Source organism: Rattus norvegicus, chromosome 8 (genome assembly GCF_021556685.1).
Source record: "Rattus norvegicus strain SHRSP/BbbUtx chromosome 8, alternate assembly SHRSP_T2T, whole genome shotgun sequence".
Lineage (NCBI taxonomy): Eukaryota > Metazoa > Chordata > Mammalia > Rodentia > Muridae > Rattus > Rattus norvegicus.
In genome coordinates this window covers 120,508,659-120,524,801 of record NC_141541.1, presented here as the reverse complement: position 1 = coordinate 120,524,801, position 16,143 = coordinate 120,508,659, and the positions used below count along the sequence as shown (strand labels likewise).

The following is a 16,143-nucleotide window of genomic DNA, read 5'->3' as shown; positions in this document are numbered from 1 at the left end:
AATTCAAGGCATCCAATTACTATTTTCATGTTTGGGTGTATATTGATTTTTTTCCTTTAATATTCCAAGCATCCTTAAATGTAGTGTTGATGTCAAACATTTTAATCGTGTTCTCAAGTTCAACAGTAATGCTTTAAGGATTTTACCATTTCTCTTGACCTGTGTGTCAGTCTGCATTGAATAGCTGTCCTCACTGGCAAGGGGTTGGAGGGAAGGAACTCTCTTCTGCCCTCATTATCAACGGCTTTTCATCGGGAATGGATGGGATGTGTCTTGGACCATTCTTTTAGTTCTGTCTGTATCCTGCTGCTCTTTCCTCTTTTCTCATTCGTATTCGTCAGCTTTCGCTATCAAATTTTAGGCCACTGGCCCCATTTGTCTTCCTTTCTAGTGAAGCAGTAGTCTGCAGTGCAAGCCTCCTGTTCTGAGTCCCCAACCTCATTTTAAATTCAGTTCTCAGGTTTTCTCTTCCCCTCACATATTCTGACAGTGGCCCATTTATAACCGCATTGCCTCAGTAAATGCATGAATATTTCTTAGCTACTATTAAGAAAACAAACAGCCTGTCCCTTTAAAAATTTCTATAATCCTTTAAATTTTTTTTAACCCCCAATTTTCCTTGCTCAAATCACAGATCGAAAACTGCCTTCACATTTTTAAGTTTTTGTAGTTTGAAGTATTTTTCCATTGGCATTCTATGAATAGATTTTTAAGGAACTTTCATAAGCGATCTTTCTATGTACATGGCACAGAACATAGCATTGGCTACTGCAAGGCTACTCTTTGTCATCCAATCAGGGAATTACTGCGTTGACATATATTTAGGCTTTCTTTCTTTGGGGGCGTTTTGGGGATGGGAGTGGGACACAAGCTTGCTATGTGACCCGGGTTTCTCTCAAACACAGAATTTCTTCTTCACCCTCCTGAATGCTGGGTCTCGCGTTTCTAAGTTAAAATGACTACAGGCTATATTTTAAATCTTGTTTAAACCTCTTTGTTTAAGTCTTAAGTCTTAAGATAACAGGCCTTTAAGGTGCATCTGTCTCAAAAGCAGATCCAAAGGATCGTTTTGCTGTGAATGAGTATGACCGTTTCACTTCTTGCTAAGTAAGCTCCAAATTCCTAGGCTCACAGGAGTGAGTTCCAAATGTCTCTGTAAGAAGGTCCCCCGTGCGACCTTGGAAGTGCTTCGACTCTTCAGAGTGTGAGTGACCTCATTTGTAAGATGAAGCCATTGCCCCATCCTTTCTGAAACCCTACCCTTTCAACAGGAAGTTTAGCATTTGCCAACACAAGGATAAGGCTGATCCAGTCACTCAGGAGGCACAGGAGGGAGAAGAGAGGCAACTTCCTGTAAGCACAGTGCACGGCTACATGTACGAGGTCTTAGGAGAGCCAAGAGAATGACAGAAGACTGTGCAACCAATTATTTTGTCTGAGCACTTTATTAGTTTTGAGGGATTGCTTTTGTCACTGAATCTCACACTTACTCAAGGATAGCTGGGTAAAGGTGTCAGCGAGACAGTGGGTGGTGACCGGAAGATGCGTGAGACTAGGACCTCAGCACCTTGAAAATTAAAAAAAGAAAAAGGCTTTCATGTTTACCTTAGATAATATTGACTCCTCTGAGAACTATGGCTATCATCTCCCCTACCTCTCTCTGTCTCTGTCTCTCTCTGTCTCTGTCTCTGTCTCTCTCTGTGTCTCTCTGTCTCTCTGTCTGTCTCTGTCTCTGTCTCTGTCTCTCTCTCTCTCTCTCTCTCTCTCACACACACACACACACACACACACACACACACACATTGTTTTTATTCATACCTAAGAGAAATGTAACACTCAAAACATGAGCACTTTAACCTCTATTTCTGTATTTTTGAAAAGGTATTTTGGCGTGCACAAGTCTTACAAAGGATCTTTGGTAATCGTGCACAATCAGATGAGCTGGATACTGTGCATGGCTGTCTAGCAAATGTTAAACTTTAAGGACCTATGAACCGTGAGCCAACCAGTCAACCATCATGAGACAAATTTGCACATTAAAAACTAAACCACTGTTGCATCTCAGATTTTGGCCACAACATGCTAGAGCTGTGGATTAGGAGCACAAGGGCTTTGCGGAGTCAGCTTCTTAGTAATCACCTGCAAGGTTGGGTTTTTTTTTTTCCTCCCACTGATAGGGTCATCAAGGGAAAGTAATATCACATCCATCTTACTTTGTCATCAAATAGGCTAGATGTGAATGCTGAAAAAAATCACCCTTGCTCCTTCCCATTAACCCTTAGAGAGCTCTTAATGAAGCCGCAGCAAGAGCCCGAACTGAGGAGAGGGGAGCTATTTGAATGGTCTTCAAGAGTCCGAGGGAGCTCTCTGCCTTTTTGTCATGATGCCCACTCCTTGGCATGAGCTTGCCCCCTTGTGCGTCACAGGCCACTGCTTTGCAGTTGCAAGGGAGACAAGGGGCCTGGCATGGGAGTGGAATGAAAGTCTCCCTGACAGAATCTCCCTGAAATGTGTGATAAGATGATTGATCATGATGATGGCAGGGGAGCGGTAAATAATGATGCTGGTGGTGGGTGCTACCTATTGGTTCCCAAGTCAGAGTGTGGGGACCTCTGCATGAAATATACAACAGTAGTAAAACCCCTACATGTGCAATTTATCAAAGCTGGAGGAAGTATATAAAAAGTGAGACTGTTTCTTAAACAAGAATGGAAATGATGTCTTCAGCCTAGCAGCTACAGGGCTTGAATGTCACCATCATAAGGTGGTGAGGCATGGAGGGAGTTTGCATTTCCTGTGGTTCTCAAACAATGCACTGTCACAGAAGTAGCTATCTTGGTGAAAAGTACTCTTTGGGAGGTAGGTGAGTTGGCTTGGTCAGTAACACGCCTGCTCTCCAAGCATGTGGACCTAAATTTGGATCCCGACCACCCATGTGGAAAAGCAGGGTGTGGTGGAATGCACCTGTCCTCCTAGTGCTGAGGGGGTGGAGAACGGAGGCATAGAGTGCTCTCTGGACAGTTCCTGTGCCTGAATGAGTGAGCTCCAGGCTCAGGGAGCGGCCCTGTGTCAAAAACTAAGGAACACACACAACAGACCTTTGGCCTCCATACATATACATGTCTGTCTACACACTAGCACACACAGGTTTATGAACATACCAACATTTGTACACTTGCATGGACACAGAATACTCACTGGCGGCTTTGATTATGTGTTCTTGGTTTCTTCCCCTGTTAAAGGGACTGTAGGTCAGATGTGGGCAGCATTGCTGCTGAGGGTCAGATGTCCCCAACGTCCATCAGCTTTGATTCTTATGAAGAGGAGGCATGAAGGACAGAGCTCTGCAGGATGGAATCTGCTCTTCAATGCAATGCACATACACACACACACACACACACACACACACACACACACACACACACACTAACTGGCAGGTGAGCATGTGATGGGAGTTTCTTCTCTTAAGGAAGGCCACTCTGGTGCACGCTGCTCCTTACCAGACGTACTCTGATCTTTAGATAGTGAGAGGCCAGAAGGCGGGGCCACGGCACTTTCCCCCATTATGTTGCTGTGCACTGGTGTCTGAACAAAGTGAGGTATTTGGCTTTAACAAATATGATCATAACCTTGGCCTTGCACAGACCATTCTCAAGGAAGAAATTTATAAAAGTTTGACAAACCTGTTAGATATTGATATGAAACCAGTTTGTCCTTCCAGAAGGCTGCTAACAGCCAGGGGCTTGTGAGGGACCCGTTGCTCTTGACTCAGTTTACCTTCTCCGTTCTGCATAGTGCGAGCTCCAGAAAGCTCACGAAGTCGGAGAAATGCATTGCAAAGGCAGTATGTTGTCATCGGTGGCTTGCGCCTTAAATGAGAGGCTTTAATAGCTCCTCATTAATCTTAGAGACAGCAGTGCTAAGGCTAAAGTGCTCATGAATGTCTGTTGTTCCTCTCTATCTTGTCCTGGACCCATGAGGCTCTGCAGGGAACATGAAAACCCACCGGTGCACCCTGCGTGACCGTGCGTCTGTACTGGTTATTTTTTCTTGTCACTGTGATGGACTATTTGAGAAGTAATTTGGGAGGAGGGAGGTTCATTTTGTCTCCTGGCTGGAAGGGATGTTGTCCAGCATAGTAGAGAAGGTATGTGGTAGCCTCTGTGCTGACAGGAGTATGTGACAGCCCCATCTCACATCTCAGTGGAACACGCACCAGAGAGAAGGCAGAGATGGGTGGGGGTGCTATTCTCAGAGCTGCCCTTTAACTTTCTACTTCTACCAACTCCTCCCCATCTCCACGACCTCCACAAACAGTACCACAGCTGGGGGACAAGTCTTCAAGTACACACGCTGTGGGAGACATTCGGAAACCAAACTTCAAACACGCAGAGAAGTGACCATGGCCTCTTTGCTGATGCCTCCCCCCCCCTTTTTAGTATTTTTGCTGCTCTTGAATCTCTGTTCTCATCTGTAAAAGAGAGCTAAGAGTTTTCCTCTTGAAATTCAGAACATGAAGCATTTAGGCATACTTAGTCTGGTTCTGAGCAAGTGTTTGGGAGTTGTTATTTGACTTGCTGTCTAAAGAAAACAAATTACTCTCTCTGCCCAACTTGGTTGTTTGTTTTTTTTTTTTTTAACCATCTCTGTTTTATTGTGAAAGTGGTAAGAAAAACAAAGTCTTACAACAAGAAAATTGTTAGGAAAGTGGTAAGCAGTACAGAAGCAGTTCCTTGGGTCTCCTGGTAACATACTTACTTTTTGTAACCATTTTCCTTTTGAATTTTATAATGTTTCCTTTTGTCTTGATAACCAGTTCTGTGCACAGAATCCACTCCTTGCTTTTCTATATTGTTTCCAAATCCCATTGCTTTTGTCATTAGAAACTATTTGCAGTGTGTGTGTGTGTGTGTGTGTGTGTGTGTGTGTGTGTGTGTGTAGGGGGGTGTGAACATGAGTGTGGCTGTGTGAATGTGTGTGCGGTGTACCCGGAGGCCAGAAGAAGGGATCGGATCCCCTGGAGCTAGGGTTGTAGGTGGTAGCCTCTGTGTGGGAGCTAAGAGTTGAACCTGAGTCCTGTTCAAGCATAGCATGCAATCTTAACTGCTGAACCAACTCCAGGCCCCTGAACCACAAGTTTTAACATTTATATATGACTTTATGTGAGAAATAAAAGTATCCATGTTTTAATTGCTTTAGTTTTGTTTCAAAGAGCATTTAAAACACATGTGCTTGCAACAATGATCCTTCTAAAACTATTAACATAAATTCATAGGTGTATAGATGTATATGGCCACTATGTCTCATTCAGGCTGCAGAGTGATTCTTTTTTAATTTTATGTTTTCAGCATAAAGTAATTATCAAACCATCCAATGGTCAGGATGTATTTGTTACCTCCCCTGTATTTTTCTTCTAGAAGAAATTTGGCACACCACAAAAATAGCACAAAGCCCTGGATACACTTAACAAATGCTGTGCCTGTGGAAAAGATGGATTTTACCTGAAGTAAATTACTATATTAACCAAGCAAAAATAGTTGCTGAGAACATGGTGAATTTTACAGAAGATTTTTTTTCTTTCTCCACCCCATTACTGTTAAGAGAATCTGAGAAGTGTTGTTTAACTCAAGAAATATTTTGTCTTCACCATACCCTCTTCTCCTCTCTCCTTCCTCTTCTTTCCCCTTCCTCTGCTTCCCCTTTCTTGACCTCCCGTCCTCTCCCTGCCCTCTTCCCTTCTCTCCTCCTTCCTCTTGTCTTCCTTTCCTTCCTACCTCTTCTTTTTCCTCTTGGTGCAGGCTCATTCTGTGGCTCCCAACATCAAACTTTTCATCTCTCTGCTCAGCTCCACAAGCATTGGTAGCAGGCACGGCAGTCACATCCAGCTTGTATTCCTGTCAAGTGCTGTGCCCAGAAAGTATTCTTCACTGGGCTTCATGGACTGCAGTGGAGGCCAGGGATGGACACTGGAGGTTGTGTGTTCTTTGAACTTATGTGCTTTTTCTAGAGTATTCCATCTTCTGTATTTTGGCCTGAGGCAGTGAAGATGACATTTGCTTTCTTCCTAGACGTGAGAGTTTGTTTCTTTCCTTTTACAGCAATGTTCTCTTTGGGGTTCTATTACAACTGCTGTCCTTAAGTTCCCTCAAATCACACATTGCAACATAACCATCATTGTAGCAATGGCAGGAGACAGGGCCTTTGGACACATGATCAGGACATTAGGACTCAGGAGTCCTGCCTTCTGAGTGGCTTAGTGCCTGACGGAACCGTCAGAGGGAACTTGGTCCCTGCTCCTTTTCCATATGTGACAGCTTTACCTTTCAGTCTCTAGAACTATGAGAAATAGCTTTCTATTCTTCCTCAGTTAGACAGTGTGGTGGTTTGAAAGAGAATGCCCCCCTGTATTCTCATGTGTGTGAATGCTTGATTAAGGCTGATAAACTGTTTGGAAGGGATAGAAGGTGTGGCCTTGTTGGAGGAGGAATGTTACTTGCCGTAGGTTTTGAGGCCCAGCTTTGAGGTTCAAAGGCCCATACCAGGTCTAATCTCTGTCTTTCTATCTGTGTCTCTGTCTCTGTCTTTGTGTCTCTGTCTCTATCTTTCTCTGTCTCTCTGTCTTTCTATCTGTATCTCTTTCTCTTTGTCTCTCTCTGTCTCTTTTTCTCTCTGTGTCTGTGTCTGTGTCTGTCTGTCTGTCTCTCTCTCTCTCTCTCCCTCCCTCCCTCCCTCCCTCCTTCCCTCCCTCCCTCCCTCCCTTCCCCTGGATCAGGATGTGAAGCTGTTAGCTACTGCTCTATCACCAGGCCTGTTTTCTTCCCACAGTGATGATCATTGCCTAACCCTCTGAAACTATAACCAAGCCCCCAATTAAATGTCTTCTTTTGTAAGAGTTGCCTTGCTCATGATATCTCTTCACAGCAATAGAACAGTGACTAAGACAGCCGGACTGCAGTATTCTGTCACTGATGCACAAAATGGCAGCTGCCCACGCCCGTGTCTGTGTGTATAGCTCCCATATCATGAGGATTATGTCATCCTTCAGATGCTCTCCAAACAGCTTATGCCCGTATCAATGGTACTGCAGAAACAGAGTCTGCATGTGTGGCTGTGTCATCTGCAGGAGCATCACTCAGCCATAGGAGGAAGGAACCAGAGAGCTTTGTAGTAGGCTGCTAGAAAAATCACAAACATAGAAAGAAAACGCCTCCCTGGGGACAGAATCTCCAGAATTGCCACATTTTGCTGCAATTTCTCCTTTATCACATTAAAAAAATCTGGCCCCAATGGAGGTCGAGAAAGGGAGAGTTTGGCAATAGCTTTGTCATTCATTCTCACAGACAAGAAAAAAAAAGTCTTCAAGCTTTGTCCACCAGATAATTAGCCTGGAAGAAAGAAAGAAAGAAACAAACCCTGTAAAGAATTTCCATTGTGTTCTTCAATTGCAAATGCCCATGTACTTAAAACCTAGCAAATTCTCTGGTGCCTCTTCAATTTTACAATATTTCAAATGTTTGTACTCTTACAATCATCACAGGACGATCATTTCTAAAGGTCAGAGGACTTGTTCTATTCTAGTGCCAAAATAGCCAAGACTGTGTAGGAGGAAGCTCACACATGCAGGGCAGCAGTGTGCCAGGCACTCTGCCAAGAGATGGACTCTAGTGACTTCATGTGACCTTCACAGGAGTTTTGAGAAGTCGGTGTTCCTCTCATTTCTGAAGAACGCTGGCTTCAGATATCAGGCGATCAGTCTGAAAACCCAAGCTGCTGTACATGCAGTGTGCTTATTAGTCCAACTGGTTTGCTGTTCTACAAACACCATGAGGATGGCAGCTTCAGCAGCAACTAGTAATTTCTCCAGGGCCTGGAAGTTAGAAGGTTCAAGATCAAGGGGCTAGCCTATCAACTGTCTGGAGCAGGCTTCTTCCTCCCAGACGGCAGAAGGGGAAGGGAGCCCTTTCTGTGGTTACTTAGCAAGGGCACCAATGGCACTGAATAATACCCCATCTTAATTTCTTTCCCCTTCTATATTTTTTGTTCACATGTGTGTCTGTATGAAGGTCTAAGTGCCTGCATATGCCTGTGTGTGTATATAATCTGTATGTGTCTGATACATGTACATATATGTGTATGGATGCATGTACATGCACATAGATGGCAGAAGTGCGTGCTTAATGGTCTTCTTCATCATTCTATGACTTATCCTCTCACTGAATCTGGAGCTGGGCTGGCATTCAGCACGTCCCAGGGACTTCCTGCCTCCACCCTCCACAATGCTGAGTCTTCATGTGGTCACATCTGACATTTTACACGGGGACCAGAGATTTTAACTCAGGTTCGTTTGCAAGCACCTCTCCAAAACCGAGGTCTCTAGACTCATGACTCCTCCCAAAAGTTCTACTTGTAGAATAGCACATCGAGAGAATTAGGGTTCCAGACTATGAATTCGGAGGGGGAAGCATTTATCCTACCAGAATGGCAAGGCTGAATGTGTTTTCCCATTTCCTCCAAAAAATACCATCTTCCCTTTGTTTCTTTTTTTTATGAGAAGCATTAGAGGTCGTTTTAGCATCGTATAATGGAATCCCTTGTGGTGATGAACTGGAATCAACTGGGGTGGCCATGCCATGGTTGTCAGTAGAGAACAGAAGGATAGCAGAGCCTCTGCCTTCTGTATCAGTCCAGTTTGTGGAGGACTGGCAGAGGCAGCAGCCATAGGCTTGGAGGTCTAGAATGTATTCGTCATTCCTAGAGAATCGCATCGCTAATGTTTGAGCTGTGCTATTCACCAGGCAGAGCGGATCAGTTCAGGTACAAGATGTGTATGACTTCACATTTGGATGTAACTGCCCTTTCATTTGTCTGGAAGCATTCCTCTGAAGTGATAACTCATTCAGTCTTAATGATTTGCCCATAAATTTGTTTATGTGTGATTCAGCTGTAGGGTGTCAACGGAGATGCAGAGGCTTAATGAATACTGGCGAGCCAAGTCCTCCATTATGGCTCACAAATGAGCCACTTGGCCAAGACAGTTTGCAGAGTGTGCCTAGCATAATGAGCCCTACCTCCAAGTGAACTGAATGCGGACCTCCCTGTTTGATGCAGGGAAGCGCTGTAGAAGCTTCCATAGTGCTGTTGTGATGGGATGAGCTTTCAGAACAACCTGGAAGGAAGATCACTTTGTCAGTGCTGAGAGGAGAGCCCATGTCCCAGTCTCCTGCTTAGTGGGAAGATAAGAGCTCTGTGCATTCATGTTCTCTCTTCTCTTTTCTTCATCTCACCCCTGTTCTTTTCTTCCTTCATTACTACCCTTTTCTTCCTCCTCCTCCTGCTCCTCCTCCTTCTCCTCCTCTTCCTCCTCCTCCTCTTCCTCCTTTTCTTTCTTCTCTCTCTCTCTCTCTCTCTCTCTCTCTCTCTCTCTGTGTGTGTGTCTGGTTGTTATCTTTGATCTTGGTCTCTCTTTTAATAAATGTTTATGTAGTTAGAAGTTAGAGAAGTTAGAGAACAGACTATCAGAATGTTAGTTGGAAAGGTCTGAGGGCAAAACCTTGCAGGTCAACTGGGCCTACCTTTACAACCTAAGAGCGGCAGCTGACTGGGATTGCCCATGTCCAGCTATGTTACAAACGACCTTTATAAAGCCTGGAATGTTATCAAGATTTATTTTTTAATAATATGTAAGTGTAAGTGTGTCAGTAGTGTGTGTGTGTGTGTGTGTGTGTGTGTGTGTGTGTGTGTGTGTGTACTTTTGCAAGTGAGTACATCCACTAAAGCTAGAGTCATTGGACCCTCTGGAGTTAGAGTTATAGGCAGTTAGAAGCCACCTTGACATGGGTGCTGGGAACTGAACTCACTTCAAATGCTCACCAGCAAGTGTGGTATGTGTCATTTCTGAGACAGAAAACTGAATTTCATATGGTCAGGAAATAATTTCCTTTTGATCATTTTTCAGAAGAATGGGATAGTATAATCAGCCTTATCCACCCATACAAGTACATACGAATGTGTGCAAGTCCCTCCCAGTCCAGCAGTCAGTAAGTCCAGGGTTTACACACACACTAAAGAGAGAGATGGGAGGGAGGTACGGAGGGAGGGAGGGAGGGAGGGAGGAAGGGAGGGAGGGAGGGAGGAGGGGAAAGGGAAAAGAAAGAGGAAACCAACAAACAAAATCCCCAAACATTTCCCTTTAGAAATTATCCAACACCAACAGCTTGCAGAAATTACCCAACATGCACCAGTACAAGTCTCAGGTGAAAGGTCAAAGTCGATTAAATGCAATGACTATTGGCTCCCATATACTGAACTTTGTTCCTCACATCTCAGGTGCTGCCTCTGAAGGTTGCTCTCTGTTTTAGCCCATCTTTAAATGTTCTCCACTTCTCTTCGCTCTCCAATTGTTCTCACCCTTTGATTCTGAGCTCAGTTAATGTATCTCTAAGGAAGCCCTCACTATTAGTTTTCCTGCTGGAGGCCACCTCTAAGTTCAGATGGATGGTCGAAGAAGGGGGCATTGGATCCCCTAGAATAGGAGCCATCATATGAGTGCGGCCAACCTGACCTGAGTCCTGTGCAAGAGTAGCCAGTGCTCCTAACCATGGAGCCCTCTCTCCAGCCCCTGCGATTTCATGGCTCTGGAAGTGTGTGGTCACTTATTGGTGAATCTATTTTCTACTGAGATCTCTGTCCTTAGCTCATGGCTCTTGCCTTGCCATGTCTTCCCGTGGCTTTTCATTCTACATGGTGACCGTCTCATCTCTCCCTCCTCCCCCATTGCCTACTCTACTTATGAGACAACAGTCAGCTAAATTAGGAACTAGACTTCACATAATCTTAAATAATTCCTTAATGGCATGTCTCCAAATAACATTATGTTGGAATTTAACTTCAGCATACAAATTTAGGATAAAAACACAATTTAGTCCATGACACTTAGAATAATCAGATATTGAAAATGTTATGGGACCCCCCAAACTCAGTAGTCAAGACTAACCATATTTTAATATACTTTAAAAGTGAAAATCGGTTTAATCTCAAATTTTAAAATTAGGGAAGATAGATATTTTTTCCCTTTTATTGCAAAATTCAGTATGGCTTGGCAGGAAATGGGCTTCTACTTCTGTTTCACATGCTTCTGTTGGATTCTTTTTTCATTGGTATATAATATTTTATGTGTGCCTGTACCTGTTTGTGTGCATATGTGTGCATGTACATACATGTATGTGTGTGTGTGTGTGTGTGTGTGTGTGTGTGTGTGTGTGTGTAGATCAGGGGTTGACTTGAGTTTCTTCCTCAGTCCAGTTCTGTCTTGCTTTCTGAGATAATATCTCTCCCTCACCCTGGATCTCAGTGATTCATCAAGGCTGGGTCATGGTTGGGCTGTGAGATCCATCCTTCCTCCCTTCCCCAGCTCTGGGATTGCAGGCATACAATGCTGTGCCTGACATTTTTAAGGTGCTGCTAGGAATCAAACTCTGGTCCTCACGTCTCTCTCACGACTGTGCAGGAGATGCTATCACAGAGCCATTTCCCCAGCTCCCACCTCGCCTTTCTTCATCACGAATCTTTGAAAGTAAGGGTGATCTGTGACTACATCTGTTTTCCCAGTCCATGTATTTATCACCCCTTCTGATCTCTAAGTGATCTCATGATGTTTTGTTCTTCAGGAGCTCACACTTGCCCTTTCCTGAAATTTTCCTACAACTTGTTAGTCTCTCAAAAATGTTTTTATCTCTGGATACATGCACATAAATGAGATGAAGGAGAAGAAGCATCCACAGCCTTAAAAATGATATCCCTGCTCAGGTTCGCCTACCTGGGTTGGAGAGTTACAGAGCCCTTGGAAAGAAACAGCTTTAGAGATGGATTCTGAGGGTCACATTCCAAGCCTCCCTCAGGACAGAGGCACAAGGTACCCTACCTGTTGTGAGCACTGACTGCTGGCAACTCCAAGTCCCTCACTGTGAACTGTATGCAACTGAAGAAAGCTGACCAGAAGGATTAAATATACTTCCTTTCTAGAGACACTCAGGGCTCAGTGAATAATTAATGTTCAGAGGCCCTAAGCTCAAGTGTAGACCTCTCTGAGGAACTATCCATATCTTGTGATGATAGTTCCACCAGAAATGAATTCATCTCTGTGTAGTCCTGCATTCCCCACTCTCTGCAGGGGTTTCTTCCTGAATCTCCTGCCAAATGAAACTCCTACATGCAAATTTCCATCCTGGGAGGTTGGCATGGCAGTCATCTTCCTGCTAGAATCCAGCTGGCTGAAATTGTATTTACGGTGTCCAGTGAACATTGCCACCCCTGATTTTTTTCCCCTCTTCTCTGCATTTCTCTTCTTGGCAGTAAGGGGAATGTCTTAATGTTTACCAGTAGTGGTCTTCTGATTTTACTCTTTCACTGTTGGGAGCTGTTCTTTGCTTGTCTGCCTCGATGATATGTTACTAGGATACTGGGTGAGGTGGCTGCTAGTATTGTCATCATTTGGCATTTTAAAACCATCAGTCTCAAAACAGTACCAAACACAGGCTGACTCATGCAGTCTAACACAAGCACCATGTTGAAAGTCCTATCCATGCACCAGTATTAGTCGTTAATCTAACCCCTAAGCTGTCCAAACTGTCCATTAAATTTTAGAATGTATACATAAACCAAACCCTGACTTTTTTCCCAGGCCTGCTCTGTGTCTTGTGAAGCTGATTAACTCACTCTTGGAATCTGCATTAGCACTAGGACTCACTTAGGGAAGTATGTGGCCTGTGAGAAGTCTCAAAGTTCTCTGGACATTGAGAACAGAGAACTTGAGATGAGAGAGAATTCTCACAGAGGATTATCTGTGCTTGCATTAGGAGATATAGAGCAAATAAAGGCCTGGGTTCCAATAAAAACATCTTCTAGCTATATAAAATTTGAGGCAACTTACTTAATCTTCACCATTTCCACTTCAGCAGGAGGTTCACAAGATCTGCGGCACTGGGTTATTGTGAGGGGTAAATGGTAGATGTCAGGTAGAGTGCCAGATCTGCCACAAGATCATATTTTCATTAAGTATGATATAACATATTGGAAACAGGTAAACTCGAGGCCAAAGCTGTGGGTATGTTTTTGCAAGTCCTCAGACTTCCTCCTTGTTATTTTCATCCTCAAATGGGGTAATAGTTATTGAGTGAGTTTATGATCTCCTAAGACCTTGCTAACTGCCCATTTCTATATATGTTTGAAATTTTAAATATAGTCATACAAACACTCTCAGAAGAGACTGATAAATCCAGAGACCCTGCAGATTTGTACTCATAAACAAAACTAGAAGCCACCAAAGCCAACGTTAGACATTAAATGTTTGTGACTGCAATTTATTTTGCTAGTGTATCCTCGATAGATTTCATTTTTTATTGAACAAACACATTTCCAACAGATCTCCCCATGGGTCATCATATTTATAATGAACAGAGCTCTTCATGTCATTTATTGAATATTTAATAATTCTATTATTTATTCTAAAATGAATATACATTTTAATTTTTAATGACAATGAATATATGAAATTCATTTTTAACTTTCAGTTTATAGGTTCACATCAACTAGGTGCTGTAGAAAGACCAGCATTATCATTCTAATAAATGAAATTTTGGAGTCAGAACTGAACTCACATTTTCCTGAATACGAAGTCCCTTATGTTCAAACAGCTGTATTATCATTAGTTCATTCTCTCCACTCTTTGCAGGATATTCTCCTCATTTTCCTTCTTTCTCTTTCCTTCTTTCTCTTCTTCTTTTTTCTTCCTCCCCTCTCCCCCTCTTCCCACCCTGCTTCTGCTTCTTCTCCTGAAATCAAGTTGATGTTAGATACAGAATGATGATTGCCCACGTTCTCACTGGATTTGTGTAGTGAATGAATCCCGTTCCAGACTGCAGACTCAGCAGTATGGATCACTTCTACATAGAATCCTTATTCTTTCTGTAGAAGTAGCTTGTATTTCCAGGAGGAGAGTTCATGATGTTGGGGCAGCAGATGACCAGGACACAAAGCTAAGGGATCACCTCTTCAACTGCAAACACAGTGAGCTAGAAGTGGTGTGAGGCATCTGTCAGAGCACACCCCTATTCTTCCTCCAGTAAGGCTGGATCTTCTCCCCAACAGAGCCACCAACTGTTCAGGTACCTGATCCTGTGGGGGGCATTCCTCATTCAAACAGGGAATGTTAGATCGAAGGTCATATTCCCATTACAAATGTGAAAAGCTGTAGACGCTATATAATAGCAACATTTTAGAATCATGCTTGTTATCCCCTCAAAGAAAGCTCGCCCGCCAGCTTTCAGGTCTGTCTTCCCAGGGATTTTTTTTTTGATGAGTAAGATAATTATAATTCTCATTCAGAATATCTGATGGTAGGTGTTAAAGAAGTGAGGTGACCTTCAAAGACAATTGTGGCTCTTTTATAACTGAGCTCTCCGTGGAAATCATGCCTCTCAGTTACCCAAATCAGCTGGTTCTCCAACAATGTCAAGATGACTCCCGAAACGACATGTTTTAACCATTTGTAACACAGAATACTTTCAAATGTTAAATGTTGAACGAGGTCATTAACATGTTACTTCAAGTTCTTTGCAAGTCTGATGGTAAGGATATTACTTCCCTTTTACCATAGGAAACTGGGCCAGAGGGATGGTTCACTGGTCACTGTCCTAAGGCTTGGCAGGTGACCAAAGCTTCTATGACCTCACAACTTTGGAATCTATTCTGTCCTTCCAATAGAGAACATAGAACCTACAGGTCTCTTGGAGATGGGGAGTCCTCTAGCTCATTCTGGAAGACTTTGCCAGTACATGCCTATATTCCACCAAAGCTGAAGAGTCATGAACCTGAAAACTTGTGACCATGGATCATTTTGAAAAGGAGCCAAGTGAATTCTGTCTGTTTTTCAAATGTTAACTCAAACTTGATTACCTAAGATACACAGTGTATGCTTTGTGGTTATTGTCTTTTTTATTGTTTAGATCTTTTGATTCATATTCATGAGGATTATTGGTGCATGGAATTCATTTCATAATGTGTTTGTGTTGCATTGCTATCAGGGTTATTACAGCACCATAAAATTTTATAAGCTATTCCTGATTTATCTGTCATCTCAATGCTTACATGTAAATTTATCATTACTTATTTCTCAACTTTTGAGTAAAATTTATTCATAGAAATAGAGGCATCTTTGTGGGAGGATTTTTAGGAGTTATTTTTTATTTTTAATATTGAGTATTTGTGTCTTTCTGCATGTGTGTTTTTGCCTATTGGGGACCCCAGATGCTAGAAGAAGTCATTGGATCCATTGGGGCTGGAGTTACAAGGGGTTATGCGCACCTCGTGGGTACCAGAAGCAGAACCCAAGTCCTCTGGAAGAGCTGCCAGTGCTCCTAACTACGAGGTGCCTCTCCAACCCCAAAATTCTTAACATACCAACATGTACAATGTATTGATAAACACATGAAGAAAAAAATACAGCTATATCAGGTCTCACTTCTGCAACTGATCACATGATCTTAGCTGTGTGGATAGCTAGCTTCCCTACCACCTATTCTACAGTCTTTTCTGAATTGCTCTTGGATGGAGGGCCTAGGAGAGTGACCACCTTCATTACTGATGACTCTGAGACATGTACAGTCTTATCTGAATTGTGTTGTTAATTATCCATCGATGTTGATCACATTATGTGCCAATAAGTGTCCCCTGAGAAGAGTTCTGTGGTCCAAACATACTCTCCCTTAGATTTACTATGATGCTGGACCCACAATCCTCCCCTGAGAGTCAGGACCAATAGCTTATTAGCTTCTCTTTCCAGTTATTGATACAGAAACATAAAAAGGGCAGTCCCAAAACATAGAAAATCTTCCATAGTTAATTGTATGTTTAGTATATGTGTTTGTTTATTTTCCCATATTTTTGTGTTTTCTCTCATAATATTTTGCAAATTGTAAAAATGGAGAGCACTGATTGGGAGAGTGTGTAATATCAAAACATGTTATTTGCATGCATGAAAACTTCACAAATAAGGCCCTTTCAGATGTATAATTAAGGTGGATTAATATACAATAGTCATGTGACTGAGGAAAATCTAAAGCCAACCCTACTGGCCATGAGTAAATC

General features: G+C 42.8%; 1 long non-coding RNA gene across 1 annotated transcript; it reads right to left on the bottom strand.

Moving 5' to 3' along the window:
- Positions 1–7,225: 7,225 nt before the first annotated feature.
- Positions 7,226–14,707, bottom strand: LOC134480101 (uncharacterized). Its single transcript, XR_015628237.1, has 2 exons — positions 13,656–14,707; positions 7,226–7,385 (listed from the first exon to the last, which is right to left on the bottom strand). It is a non-coding gene; the product is annotated as an uncharacterized LOC134480101 (long non-coding RNA).
- Positions 14,708–16,143: the final 1,436 nt, after the last annotated feature.